The 15254-nt window shown below is 32.4% G+C and overlaps 1 long non-coding RNA gene across 2 annotated transcripts; it reads right to left on the bottom strand.

Moving 5' to 3' along the window:
* Window positions 1-3431: 3431 nt before the first annotated feature.
* LOC123916235 lies at window positions 3432-5469 on the bottom strand. Of its 2 annotated transcripts, XR_006812094.1 has the most exons (3): window positions 4939-5469; window positions 4687-4833; window positions 3432-3656 (listed from the first exon to the last, which is right to left on the bottom strand). It is a non-coding gene; the product is annotated as an uncharacterized LOC123916235 (long non-coding RNA). The 2 variants fall into 2 exon arrangements; XR_006812093.1 differs by having other exon boundaries at window positions 4687-5469.
* Between the last annotated feature and the right edge of the window lie 9785 nt (window positions 5470-15254).

The raw sequence follows: 15254 nt of genomic DNA, 5'->3' as shown, positions 1-15254 counted from the left end.
TTTTATGCAACCAATAAATTAAAAAAATATGTTTTCATATCATCAAACCTGCATAATGGGCTTTGTTATAAGATAATCTAATGAGTATTGAGAAACATGGCAGAACAATTACATGGATCGGTAGACGGAATATCGAACAGAGAAGTTTTGATTCTTGAAAACTAAAGCGCGGTAGAACGACAAACCTAAAAGACGCAGAAGACGAAGTGAGTCGACAATAAGCGCACAGTAAAAGAGAACATTTAATCTTCACCGTTTGATTACATCATGTGGTCCATATTTGCTCCTCTCATCTCTCATAATAAGATACTTCTCTCAATTGAGGTGTCCCATATATATATATATATATATATATATATATATATATATATATAGAGTCAGGATCCGTTGACACCAACTAGTTTGACACCAAATGTTACACCTCTCAATAACGTTTTAACCGATATAAATTTTATAAAATCCACCGTTGGATTGAAAGTTTACATCATATAGATCATTTGTGTAAAATTTCAGACAAATCCAAAATCATTTGATATGCTATTGAGACACATAAAGATTAACGGCATTTAAAAAAATACAAAAACCGTTAATTTTGATGTATCTCAATAACATATCAAATGATTTTGGATTTATTTGAAATTTTACACAAATGATCTATATGATGTAAACTTTCAATCCAACGGTGGATTTTATAAAATTTATATCGGTTAAAACGTTATTGAGAGGTGTAACATTTGGTGTCAAACTAGTTGGTGTCAACGGATCCTGACTCATATATATATATATAGAGAGAGAGAGAGAGCTCCTATTATGCACTTTTTTTTTAGGTACACCGGTGCACCTCTACATTTGACTTGCCATAGCAGGTTGCACCAATTTCTGGACAGTGGGTTCCACGTGAGAGAGAAAACTAATTTTTTAAATAAACATTGATTGATTATGTTTTTGCCCCTTTAACAACTTCATCTTCTTCTTGGCACAACACTCTCATCTTGGTTTGAACCCATAATATCAACACTACTAACATTCTTTTCTATTGTTCCCTTATCATTATCATTATCATCATCCTCATCATCATCATCGTCAGTTCAATGCTTGGCGATGGAACCTACAAGATCTGAAGAATCAATGACAAGATCCACCGATCCATTCCATTGCAAAATCCTGAAACCAACATTTAGGGATTTTTAGCAAAGTTGAATAGATAAATTGCAGCGAACAAGATCTCAAAAAATTAATGAACAAACAACAAATCTATACCAACGTTGAATATCTGTAAATTACAGAGGCGGTGGAGCTCCAGCAAGATAAGGCGGCGGACGGCAAGTTTGTATTTTCTTTATGACGGGGTATTTTTCATTTGTAAATCTATATTTTGTTTATTTAGAATTTTGTGTTTTTTTTTTCAAAAAATAAAATTATTATTATTATCTTTAGAGAACTCATTCCACCAAAACAAAACTTCAAAGAACTCCAAAAAATTATTTTAGCCAAATTACAAATTATTATCTTTAAAAATTATTATCTCTAAGGTGAGGGCTCAATTAAGTCCCTCACCGGTGAACCATTTATTTTAGCCATTAGATTAAATAAGTGTGCATGATATCATTAATCCTTATCACACTAGATTTTCTCTTTAAATTTACCTTCTTTCTCTCTCCCATAACATCTCACCCTTTCTCTGCCAACACAAAATTATCACGTTGTCTCAGCCTTGACTCCATTTGTTCCACCACCACATACACATATGTACATATAAGTTTACACCAAAAGTTCCTGCCAAATCGTTTTCAAATTTGAGTGGCCCCTTTTATCTTATGATCCCAATTGAAACATGTATGATTAGTTTATCAGAAAAACCCATAAATTAAAAAAAAGACACACATGGTTCTTCATTGCTTTCTCAATTCCTCTCATGTAATTTGTCATAAAAAACATTTGAATAACAGAAAATTAAAGTTTCTCAAAATATGTTGTTATGGGTACAACTAACATTTTTGAAGATAAAATTCAGTATATTTTGTTATGGGTATAATAATTTTTTCTGATGATTTCTAAAAGTCAATTTCGGTATCTAAGACAATACAGTAATTTAAAGGAGAGAAGAATAATTTTTTTGTGATTTGGGAGAAGATGGTGATTTGGGGCTCACGGCTGTGGTGGGTTGGGAGTGAGAGGAAGAGAGATGAAACTTGAAAGAGTGAAGAATCTAGTGTGGTAGTGATTAATAATATCATGCACACTTATTTAATCCGATGGTCAAAGTGAGTAGTTCACCGGTGAGGGACTTAGTTGAACCCTCACCTTAGAATTCACCCTTTAAAGAACTCTAAAAAATTATTTTATTAGAGTCACATAATTATTGTTTTGTTTTTTTAAGAGGGTGTCGCGTGAACTTAGGAGGGATCGAGGTTCGAACCTCGATCATCTAACTTATCTCTTTAAAATTTAAATTTTTAGTCACTAGGTTAATTGAAAAGAAAGAAAAACTTAGAGTACTATAGAGGTTTCAGATGAGACTATTATTACAATCGATTCATACATTCGAAGTCCGATCATCGAAATTCTTATTTTCATTTGTTTGTTAGTCCAATTAGATGATATTGAACGGTCGGATTGATAAAATTTGAAATCTTCAGTCAAAATCGGTAGTTTTTAGTCAAACTTAATGACCCTTTCATTAAAACTATGTTTCAAATAAGACTATTATTACAATCAGTCGATACATTCGAAGTCTGATCATCAAAATTCTTATTCTTATTTGTTTGTTTGTCCAATTATGTGATATTGAACGGTCGAATTGATAAAATTCAAAATTATCAGTTGAAATCGATAGTTTTAGTCAAATTTCATGACCTTTTCATTAAAATTAGGTTTTCAGTGAGACTATTATTACAATCAGTCTATACATTCGGAGGCCAGTCATCAAAATTCTTATTCTCATTTGTTTGTTAGTTCAATTTGGTGATATCGATCGGTCGGATTTATAAAATTCGAAATTTTCAGTCGAAATCCGACATTTTAGTTAAACTTCATGGCATTTTCATTAAAACTAGGTTTCCAGTGAGACTATTATTACAATCGGTCAATACATTCGGAGGCCGATCATCAAAATTCTTTTTCTCATTTGTTTGTTATTCCAATTAAGTGATATTGAACGATCGGATTTATAAAATTTGAAATCGTTAGTTTTAATCAAACTTCGTGACTTTTTCATTAAAACTAGGTTTCAGTGAGACTATTATTACAATCGGTCTATACATTCGGAGGCCGATCATCAAAATTCTTATTCTCATTTGTTTGTTAGTCCAATTAGATGATATTGAACGGTTGGATTTATAAAATTTGAAATCTTCATTCGAAATAGTTAGTTTTAGTCAAACTTCATTGTAACACCCCAACTAAATTGTCTAGAATATTTAGTCGAGATATTAATAATTGAAACCTGAGTACATTAAAATTACAGAATAATTAATTGTTTTGCAAATTATCACGAGAATAATGTGATAATCAATACAAAACAGCTGAAATGATAACTGAAATCTAAATAACAGATTAACAAAAACAAAGAAGACGAAGGTCTTATAATCCAATAATCCAAGCTCAGCTTCGATCATCAGTTCCTGTCTGGTCCTTGCTCTGATTAACCTGTTTACCTAAACAAAATCGAAAGGCGTGGGATGAGACTACTAAGCCTCAGTGAGCTCCTACTACCCAACTAATGGTGACTACACCGGGGCAACTGAACTAATAGTTCTCTCATTCTAATCTGATCCTAAGTAATAATCCTTATAATCAATCCATAACATAATTTTATAACATAACATAAAGCATAATAAATAAATGGTGTAACACAGATTAATTATCTTGTTCGTTTTATCCTCACAGGATCACTCTGAGGTAAGCCGGTCCAGGAGTGCCTGGCCTGGTATTGTCAATAATAATGTGCGTCTGAATACAACATGAGCTTACAGTTCTTATTACATGATTTTGGATTCTGACTGAATCCCCTGACATGGTGCTAATGACCAAGCAATCTGACATTGGTAATAATGACCAAGCATCCAGATAAATACTGATAAATAATTCATAATCCTGATATTTAATCCTAAACCTGATTGTTTTCCTACCCAAAGAAAATAAGACCTTCCCGGGGCAATTCTAACCATCCTGAATATCCTGATTCAATTCCTATGTCTACTAATTTTAATACATGTACGAAAGTCCGTAATTGTGGAATTTAGTCGCTTATTGTTTTAATAAAATAATGTTCCTAATGGAGGGTTTTTCAGTTAATGTAAAATAGTCATTTTACCTCCTATACATAAGCCAAAAGGTTTTTCAATAAAGTACCATAATGTATCGATTCAAATGATTTTGTACCAATATATTCTGGACTTATATTTCTTCTAAAATACGAGCTTGCATCAACTCAAGGTGGTTTGCACCGATGCAATCCTCTCTCAGGTTCAGGCTGAACCAATTCAACTAAGTGATGCACCGATGCATCTTTCCCTTGTTTTATGAAGATATATCGGGGGGCTTATGCACCGGTTCATGACAAGCATGTACCGACTCAAAATACCAGGATATGCATATTTTTAGTTAAGGAGGGAACATGCACCGGTTCAAGTTCCGTTGAACCGACTCAAACACGAAATCCTGCATAATCCTAAAGGAACCCACCTGAATTTGACACTTTAACAGTACCATTGGCATATCCGGAGTTTGCTGAAAAACAGAAATTGCAGCCACAACACACAACACTTCAAACCCGTAGCCCAAAATTCTGCATCAGACCCCGAACTTAAGATGCGTCTCCTGAACTCAATACTGCTCCAAAATTTATGAAATTTGCGTTGAAACGACCGGACTTTCGTTAGCTAACCGTAGAAACAAACCCCATACGAAACAGATTTACAGAGAGGGAGGAATCACCTTTTTATTGCAGGTCTGTCCTTGAATACGAAAAATCACTCAATCTCCTCCAAAACTTGGAATAATCAAACCCATGGTCTCTTGACTATTGAAATCCATGTTTCTTACAACGTTTCACGTTCTCCACACGAGTATAAACACACACGCAGCATCAAATAAGGAATAGATGAGGATTGGGTGTTAGGGTTTAATATCAAATTGGAAAGAAAAGTATGAATCACTAACCATACCTTATTTTCTATGCACCCAAAGGCTTAATCCTTGATTTATGACATCTGGAGGTCCCAATTTCTCTTTCAATTCGTACTCCCAAACTTCAATTTGAGAAGAAAAAAACAAGACTTGACCATGGAAGATGCATTTTCGGCCAAGAGGGGAGAGAAGAAAGAAGTGTAGCTTTCTTGCTTTGATGGAGATTCCATTTCTGAAATTGCATGTTAATTTAGAGTTAATTTGATGATGGTAGCTAGGGAAATGAAAGTGGTTGTGGCGGGAGAGAGGAAGGGAGAGTTTATGTTTCCTGACTCTGAACTTCAAGAAGTGAAAAATTAAGGAGATAAATGGTTTGGTCAATTTTCATTAGGAAATTGTGGGTCCCACATAGAATTAGGCTTCTTTCATTAGTTGTGTCAATCTTTGCTCTTGTGTTACCATTAGTCCATTATAATAACTTCACACAATTTCTTCTCAAATATATCTCTAATTATTATTGCTTCTAGTAAAGTGGGATGTTACATTCATGGTCTTTTCATTAAAATTAGGCCCAATATTATTAGTGAATGTCCTGACCCATGTAATTGGCCCAATATGTTTACTTATATATAGATATTATGTATCACTATATTGGAACCCTAATCTTAATGGTGAATAACATACACTATTCTTTCTCTCTTTTCTCTCTTCTTCATCTATACTATTGTTCTTATTTACATTAGTTTATAACACGTTATCAGCACGAGCTTACCAACTGAGGTACGCAATTCTTATTCTATTTTTATGAAATCACAAGTAGTTTTTATTTTTGATTATTATATGATTATGAATCGTTTGAACCTTGTATACTTATAAAGATCAAATAATAATAATTAAAATTAAATAAATATGCATCATTTCTTTATGTATTTAATTGATTCAATGTTGTTTACGCTTCGTGATATCCGACATTTGTATGGTGAAGCATAACACTTTGATCATTAATATTACATAAAATGTTGATCAATTATTTATTTATTTATAATATGTATTTTGGATGTTTGATATTGTTTGAGTTTCGTGACCGACAATAGTCTGGTGAAGCATCATTATGCTTCGTGATCGACACATGTATGGTGAAACATCGACACTTTGATCATCCAAAAGAACATAAACATATTTAAGAATTCGTAATCTTGGTTCCTGAAGAACCTAGAAAGTTAATACATGAATTCCCGAAGAATTCATAATCTTGGTTCCTAAAGAACCTATTCTTAGTTCTTGAAGAACTTAGACATTTAATACATGAATTCCCGAAGAATTCATAATCTTAGTTCCCGAAGAACTTAGAAAACAATTAATTTTGTTCTTGAAGAACTTACGAAATATCACCATTTATCACCATGCATCCCTAATGGATTGCACATCAAAATACTTTTATGTGTTATATAGTTCCTGAAGAACTAATAAAACAACTTTTTTTTTTCTCTTCAATGAATTCTAGACGAATTCAATATTCCTACATCCTTGAAGGATTGTAAATTGATAGTGATTTATTATATAGTTCCTGAAGAACTCAATGGATAAAATTGTAAAATTCAATTGCTAAGTAAATTTCACAGAAAGCATGTAGCATGAATCGCACCGTTTGTTTTTACGGCCTGCAGTAATATAACCTTAAAAACAAGGTCAATGGCCGTATTGATTTTTCCGTTAAAAATTCTAAATTAAGACAAATCTTCATATTTAATACTATTTCCAAATATAACATTGAATGCCTTTTATTTCTAAATTATAAATTAACACAAATCTTCATATTGATTTTTCATATGTCATTCATATGTTAATTTGGTCAATCAATCTCATTGAAAACAATTGAATGCCTTTTATTTCTTTCTTTTATTGTTTTCAATTTATTACATTATCTGTTAAGGAAGTATTATGATTGATTCATTTGAAATTAAATGATTTGTTTTGAAAATAAAATTAGTTGATTTGACAAATTTTTAAATATCAATTGAAATATCATATCGTTTAATTTCTTTTGTGATTTCTATTAGCCAAATTTTTGTAATTGTGATACTACCTATTACTTTTGGGATTTTTGCAAGATGAAATCAACTTGACCTTTTAAATCATGAATTAAGGTATTATTTATTTACATTATTTTTGACAATTGTGATGTTTCCTGTTACTTTCATATACTAAGTTTGAATGTTACTAAAATAAAAGGTGTGCATGACTTAATACTTTATTCATTTTATTTTATACGATAACTTTGTACTATGTGTTATTATGAATTAATTCTGCTACTACAATGCTTAAGGTATGAATTGTGTCTTATTAAGAAAATATTTTTCTTCCATAATAAATCAATCTAATTGATATTTTTTTTCTTTTGGAAATAAAATTATAATTCATACCTTAATCATATCTTTTTTCTTTTGGAAATAAATTTAATTATAATTTATACCCGGAATATTTTTTTTATATTCAATTCAAGAATTCAAGAATATTTGTTAGATATTAATATCATATCCTTGGTTTATGGGATTTGAATTTATTTTGTGAAATTTTTAAATATTTGGTGTTGATTGAATGTGAGAATTGAGAATCATATATAATTTTAAACTATATAATCTGACAATTTGAGCCTAAAATATTATATGAGAAACTCTCTTTTACTTTAAAAGTTGTAACACTAATGTTAATTATTTTGTTAAAGTGTTCTATTTGGAAATTTATTTTAGGCTCAATTTTGTTAGTTATTACACCAAATGTTATTTATATGAATATTTGTAAATATTTTGTAAATTTTATATTGTCTTGTTATTTGAATACTCACTTGCAAACTGTTATTGAAATTATTATTTTGAGAAACTATAAAGACAATTGAGTATTAAATTATCCTTACATTGATTTATTATAAGAGTTTTTTTTTATTATTATATATTGGTTTGCCGTTGATTTGTGGCTATTTGAGATGACTTGTAAAGTCATCAAAATTTATTGACTCCATTTGTAAGGAAGAATTCGAGTGGCAACCTGAAGTTTGCTTGGAGCTCATTTATATAAATGTACCAATGATTGGTAAAGGCACTCACTCGCTAATATGATGAAACGTTTTTAAACGGACATAAATGACAATAGTAACAATTCAGCCCAATAATAAGGGAGATGTTGATTTGTAGACCAATTGATTGCATAAGTATTGTAACACCCAAACCCATTTATTTAATAAAATTCTACCATTATAAATCTTTTCAAAATACGCGGCGGAAAAATCAAAGTTTATTATTATGAAAGTCATGGTTCGAGCATTACACTCTTCAATCATAATAATACTAATGTAGTTAATTAGTAAAAATGTTTGTTTATACAAAATAATCCCCTTTATCGGAAGATACAAATTTTCAAATAAATACAAGAATGTCATAAAGACTCTATACCCTAAGTACACCCTTTTCCCGTGTCACAATCAGAGCAGAGCTTCACCAAAGACTCGACATCGATAACCACAAAACCTGTTAATCTGGACCCCCAACGGTCCAGCACATAACACATAAAAGAGAGTTAGATAACATACTCAAAATATAAGTGTAAGTAAAACGGTACTTAAACACTTCTTCATAAAACATGCATAATCATACATTATACATATACATCACCATCATTCATGCATATTCATATATCATGGATATACTTCATTTATCAACATACATCATTAACCTCATTCAATTTTAAGCTACGAAAGGTTATAACCAAATATCAATCATAATTCATAAGATATTGAAGCCAATTACATTTAAAATCATCGGACAATCAACACATACATCAAGTCTAACACACATAGACAATTATCACAAATTCCAAACATATGTGTCACATATCAAATATCAAATAATGTACACATATCCTAATGCAATCTAATGCCACAATCTTCATGCTATGTCCCCTAGACATATCTAATGCATGTGGTACCATCTTCTTTATTAGAGTATCTCACCTCTAATATCCTTCTTTATCGGATAAATATAATCCGATATCCTTCTTTATTGGAATATCCAATATCACATATATTCATGAATGCATGTATGTATTTCATGAATTCACTCACAATAAATAGCATTAAGCTCTTCATTTACTAATGTGGAACACTATCCAACATTACTTCTTTATTAAGATAACACTATACCTTAACATCCTTCTTTATTAGAATAACAAAATCCTAATATCCTTCTTTATTAAGTTGATTAACACCTTAATATACTTCTTTGACATTTAAACAAACATCATCAATAATCATCACACAACATCAACAAATAATTGCATAAGAACACAATTAATCATACCATCAACATACATCGTTTATTACATACAATGTATTCACTTGCATTTTAACACAATACCAAAAATATAAGCTAATTGTATTAATCATGCACTATCTCACAAAACAAACTTCGGAATCGGAATCTACGCGAAAAATCGAGTAAAATGGGTTTCGGGTACATAAACCATCAAAAGTCAAAAGTCAACGGTCAACCGAAGGTCAACGCAGAAATTGACTGAGCTGAGCCAGGCTCGGAAAGAAACAGAGCCAGGCTCAAGGACCAGCAAGCTCCCCAGAAAAGCTACGCCAGGCTCGGAAAAAGCTGAGCCAGGCTCAGGGACCTGCAAGCTACCCAGAAAAGCTACGCCAGGCTCGGAAAAAGCTGAGCCAGGCTCAGGACGCAGAGTGATTTCGAGTTTTCTTGAGCAAAGGCCAAATAATCACTTATTTTCACATATAAGCACTTATTATGACCCAAAAACACACATACATCATTTACCACATTTATATATGATCAAAAAACACTTAAGAACAACTTGTTACCATCTATAATCACTTATTTTATGATTCAAGACTCATTTTTTACAAAAACTCAAAATCTACTCATAAATCCCATTTTTCTTGTTATAAATCTCAAATGAGTTTGATTTCAGGTGTAACCAACATGTATAGACTCAAAAGGACGGTTCATTTCATAGATCTACATCATAAACATCGAAAAAGTAAAGATTGAACACTTTTTCATCAAAACTCTCAAGAACACAAAGTTCTTGAGTTTAATCTTTCATAAACTCGTTTTTAGCCATTATTTTCGTTCATTAACCATGTTAAAAGCATGTTAAACATATTAAGAACCTTAGAAACGATTTCCATCAAGAAAATCCATTCCAAACTAAAACGAAAATGGGGTGGAGGAAGTTCGGGTGAGGAGAAATCGACATTCTCCCCTTCCTCGAGTCACCCACGAATATGAAATCTACTCTCTTACCTGGATTCGAAGAAAACATGACGAAGCTCTCGAATCCTTAGCTCTCCCCTTGCCCTAGCTCTTCAAGCTCTCTCTTCTCTTCTCTCAAGAACATAAGAACATGAGAAAAAATGAATTTCTCTTCTCCCTCTCATGGCCATATGGCGCCACACACACACACAAGGCCCATTGGGCCTCAAGCCCAATTGGCTTGGCCCAATAACACGTTAACTCTCTCTACTCGCTTAATAACTAAAGTACTCGATAAATAACTCTAGTTATTAACTTAATTAAAATGCCATGTTAAATAAAATATTTTAACACATAAAAAAATAATAATACGAAAATTGGGTCGTTACAAGTATAATCTTCTTGTCATTCATATATGAATATCAATATGGAAACAAGAAATGAAGAGATATTGAATATCTCTATATATTACTAATTTACTACACATATTTTGGATAAATTAAGTGTAATGAAAAAGTTATAAACCAGAAGTTTATACTGCACTTTTATATATAATAGTGCAATTGAAGTACAAATTATTGTAAACCAGAAGTTTACAAATTATATTAAATTTATTGTTGGCAATACCGGTTGGGTCATCCCGGATTTATTATGATGCGAAAAAAAAAACTATAAATATATATTGAAGGGCCCGAAGTTCCTTCATTCTAATAATTTTTATTGGTTACTAATTCCCAAAAGAAATTGATAATTTGAGAATCTGGACCATTTAGACATTTTGTGACTTGAATTGATGCATCAACTAAATTGGTCACATACATATTTACTCACAACCAGAAGTTTGTGAGATTATTTTCTCAAATAGTTTTACTAAGATCTCATTTTCTAAATTCTTAGAAAATATGTGATAAGTATCGTATGTCAATTGAAATTACTATGAAACATCCGGTAGTATGTTCATACAAAAAAATGGACTTAAGATCCATTCTTTAGACGTCTAAAGTTAATTACATGACTGATACTTATGAGATCATAACTTCTAATTTATATTTTGGGAACATTCAAACATGTATATTGAGATACTAATTCGCATCAAGCCAACTAGTTATTATAAAGTTCTCCCCTAATTTACAATTTGAACTTTGTTTATAAACATGATTCCCATATAAGCATTTTTGGATGTGTTGTGTATGTGCAATTGCTCCAATAGAATGCATTTAAACGGTTCTTAAAGAATATTGGGAAAATGTATTTGATATGAATCTCCATCTATTATAAATCACCTTGAGCCAAAAAAAAATTGGAGAATTATTTACAGCCATGTAGGCTGATTTTCAAGTGATGAATTAATTTTCCCAATATTAGGGGAGAGAATATGCAGCTGAAAAATATGAACCAGAAGTTCAAATGAATCACTTGAAATAAATTAATGTTATTATCTCACATTGATCCTCATATAAAATAGTTTGACCAAGAAGTTCAAAAGATAAATCATTTGCAAAGTTTATGAAATCAACTATCAGCTGCTAATGCTCCGATCAAAATGGATGTCCCTGATGGACAGTCTTATATTGCAAATGAATTTTAACCAGCCTGAAGCGTGGTAGATCAATCGGTTCCAATGAAGAAAAAAAAATCCTCAAATAAGAAAATGAGCTAAAAAGAAAGATGACCCAAGTGAGGATATGAAACTGTCAAAAGAGTATTTGACATAATTGAGTTATAAGTTCCAGAAGAACTTCTCAGGTACCTGAAATTTATGATAATAAAGAGATCTCGACGAATTATGTCATGAATGAAAATTATGTCACGAATGGAATATGATGGAACCGAAAGGAAGTCAACGTTGACGATATTTTATATATAATATGGCGCTATTTGTGAAAGGAGTTAATGAGGATCATGAAATAAATTCTATCGAGAATTATAGACAATGATTGTCTAAATGAAAACGCAATTGCTATGTAATTAAAGTCACTTTGCAAAGTGAAGATTTTTGGACCAGCAGTCCATACACTGAAGATGTAAAACATGATGAGATACGAATTAATTTTCTTGTGAATAGAAAATGTTGCAATACAAACATTAAAAGCTTGATTTTTTTATTCAAGCATATTGGTAAAAGTTTGCTATTGATTGTGAAGAGAAATATTCACCTGAACTGAAATCAAAATTCTTCTCTTACTTGATTAAGGTTGTTAACACATGGAAGATTCAATTTATTTGAAAAATGTGTTACGCTATGTTTATATGTCACTTGTTAGCGTGTGTAACGACCCAAAATTTAGTATTCGTTATTTAATTATTTTATTACGCGAGGGCGTGATTTATAATTAAATTATTAAGCGGCGAATAATCATTTAGCGAGAACGTAAGTTAATGAGCGAGAAGTTATGTTGTTTGGGCCTTTGGGCGTGGAATAGGCATTGGGCCTAAGCCAAGTGGGCTTTGATCCATGAGAATAGAGAGAGAGCTATAAGTAGCCAAGTCAACCATGAATAGTCTCATAAGTTGCAATCCATGAGAAGTTGAAGAGCTTAGCTAGGGCAAGGAGCTCATGAGGGAGAGGGAGAGCTCGTGGGAGAGAAAGAGAAGAGCAAGCTTGTGGATTCGTCGAGCTAAGGTACGAGAGTTAGATTACATATTCGTGAGTGATTCGGAAGAGGGGAGGATGTCGATTCCTCCATTCCCAAACTCTTTCCACTCTATTTTCTTGTGGGTTTTGTGGGTGATTTTCTTAATGGAAAATGGATTCTTTTGATCCTAACATGTGTAGTGAACTCATGGTAGATGAGGTAAACAACTTTGGGGAGTTGAAAATGGGAATATGTAGATGTTTGATCAATGATTTGCATGTTTATGCAACTTTGCTTATTTTGCAAGAAATTGGCATGATTTTGATTATTTGAGGTATTTGGATGTTTGGAAGGGATGATTAATGTTCCTTGATACCATATATGTTTGGAATGGCTGTTTATATGAATTTATAACATGTTTGGATGAATTTTTGAGTTGATTCAATGTTAAACCGCCTTAGAAAACTCAAGAACAGATATTTCTGGTGTAGTTCGCTACGGATTCGCTACGGATTCGCTCAGCGAATAAGTTCGCTACGGATTCGCTACGGATTCGCTTAGCGAATAAGTTCGCTACGGGTTCGCTATCTGTTCGCCATGTACCTGCAACCCTCTGATGTAGTTCGCTACCTGTTCGCTACAGCGAACGTGTTCGCTACGGGTTCGCTACGTGTTCGCTACGTGTTCGCTACGGGTTCGCTACGGATTCGCTCAGCGAACAGCACTGTGACAGCAACTTTTTGATAATTGTTTTAAGTACAATTAGGCACTTGTAACATGGTTTAAGGGTATCCTTACATGTTTGTTGATACATGTTGATGTTGTTAATGCTTATTGTTAATCGTTATATGATTCGCACGCGTATGCAATGACTTGTAGTTCAAGTGACTATGTTTATGTTTTAGCATTAATTTGCAATGTTAAGGAAATGATGTGTGTTTTATGACATAAGTGTAAATGAAACTTATGTGTATAAAAATGGTTATGCAGATAATTATCATGTGAATAATTATGATTTGAGTGATAGGATATTGTGTTATCCTAATGTGTTAGATGTTGGAATTGTGTTTCCGCATCAGTGAATGAATAGCTTCGAGCTAGATAGCGTCATGTATTTGATGTGTTTAAAAGTAATCATGCATTCATGAATAATTGTGTTATGGGAATCATGTGAATTCCAATAATTGATGAAAATAGATTATGTTTATGAAAAGTGGCCGAAGATGGGATTATGTTATCCGAGATCTGGAGCCCATATCCAAACATGATATAAAACTGTGAGACTCCTCTTTATGAGTGAGATGGTTGATGATAACCGAGATCCGACATGATTTAAAACTGTATTGATGATGATCCTGCATGATCTAAAACTGACACCATCCAGCAACGATGTAAAACTGATGTAGAGTCCGTGCATGACTATAATCTGAACAGTCCGTGCATGACTATAATCTGAACAGTCCGTGCATGACTATAATCTGAACAGTCCGTCATGACTGAAATCTGAACAACGTGGAAATGGTACCACATGCATTAGTCGTGTCTAGGGATGACATGACATTGGATAATTGGCATTAGATGCATTAGGGTAAATGCACATGTATTTGATAATTGTTATGTGACATTATCTGATCGGATTGTAATGTGTTTTCCGTATGTGTTAAGCTTTGGTATTTACTAATTGTTTAATACTGTGATTGTTGCCATGTCTTGGTATATGAGTAGAGTCCGTCATGACTATAAAATGAACAAATGTAGAGTCCGTCATGACTATAAAATGAACAAGTGTAGAGTCCGTCATGACTATAAAATGTACACTTTGGTAGTGTCCGAGAAGACGTGAAACTATATGATTGGTGTGTTTGTAAATGAATGATTAATTGGTAGTCGTATTTGACGATGTATGTGCGTGAGTTAGAAATGTATGATAGCGTGTGAAGTGTGTAGTATACTACTCACACTTATATTTATGTTTATGTTTTCTAACTCTCTGCTTTGTGTTAATTGCTGGACCTTTGGGGGTCCAGGTTGACAGGTAATGTGTTAGCCTCGTCCGAGTGCAATGGTGAAGCTCTGCTCTGATTGAGACACGGGAAAAAGGGGTTTTTATATGTATACGCATGTAGTCCTCTTAGTATACTCTGTTGGTCTTAAGCTTTCATTTGAAAAGTATCCGTTTTGTATAACTAATAACGCATCGTTCGATGCGAGGTTTTGTTTTTAGTTCATTCGAATATTTTACTAGATAAATGTATTAGTATTATCTTTGAATGAAGTTTGT

This window comes from Trifolium pratense, linkage group LG3, assembly GCF_020283565.1.
Source record: "Trifolium pratense cultivar HEN17-A07 linkage group LG3, ARS_RC_1.1, whole genome shotgun sequence".
NCBI classification, from domain to species: domain Eukaryota; kingdom Viridiplantae; phylum Streptophyta; class Magnoliopsida; order Fabales; family Fabaceae; genus Trifolium; species Trifolium pratense.
The sequence above is the reverse complement of the archived record's forward strand: the minus strand, read 5'-3'. Positions and strand labels throughout refer to the sequence as shown.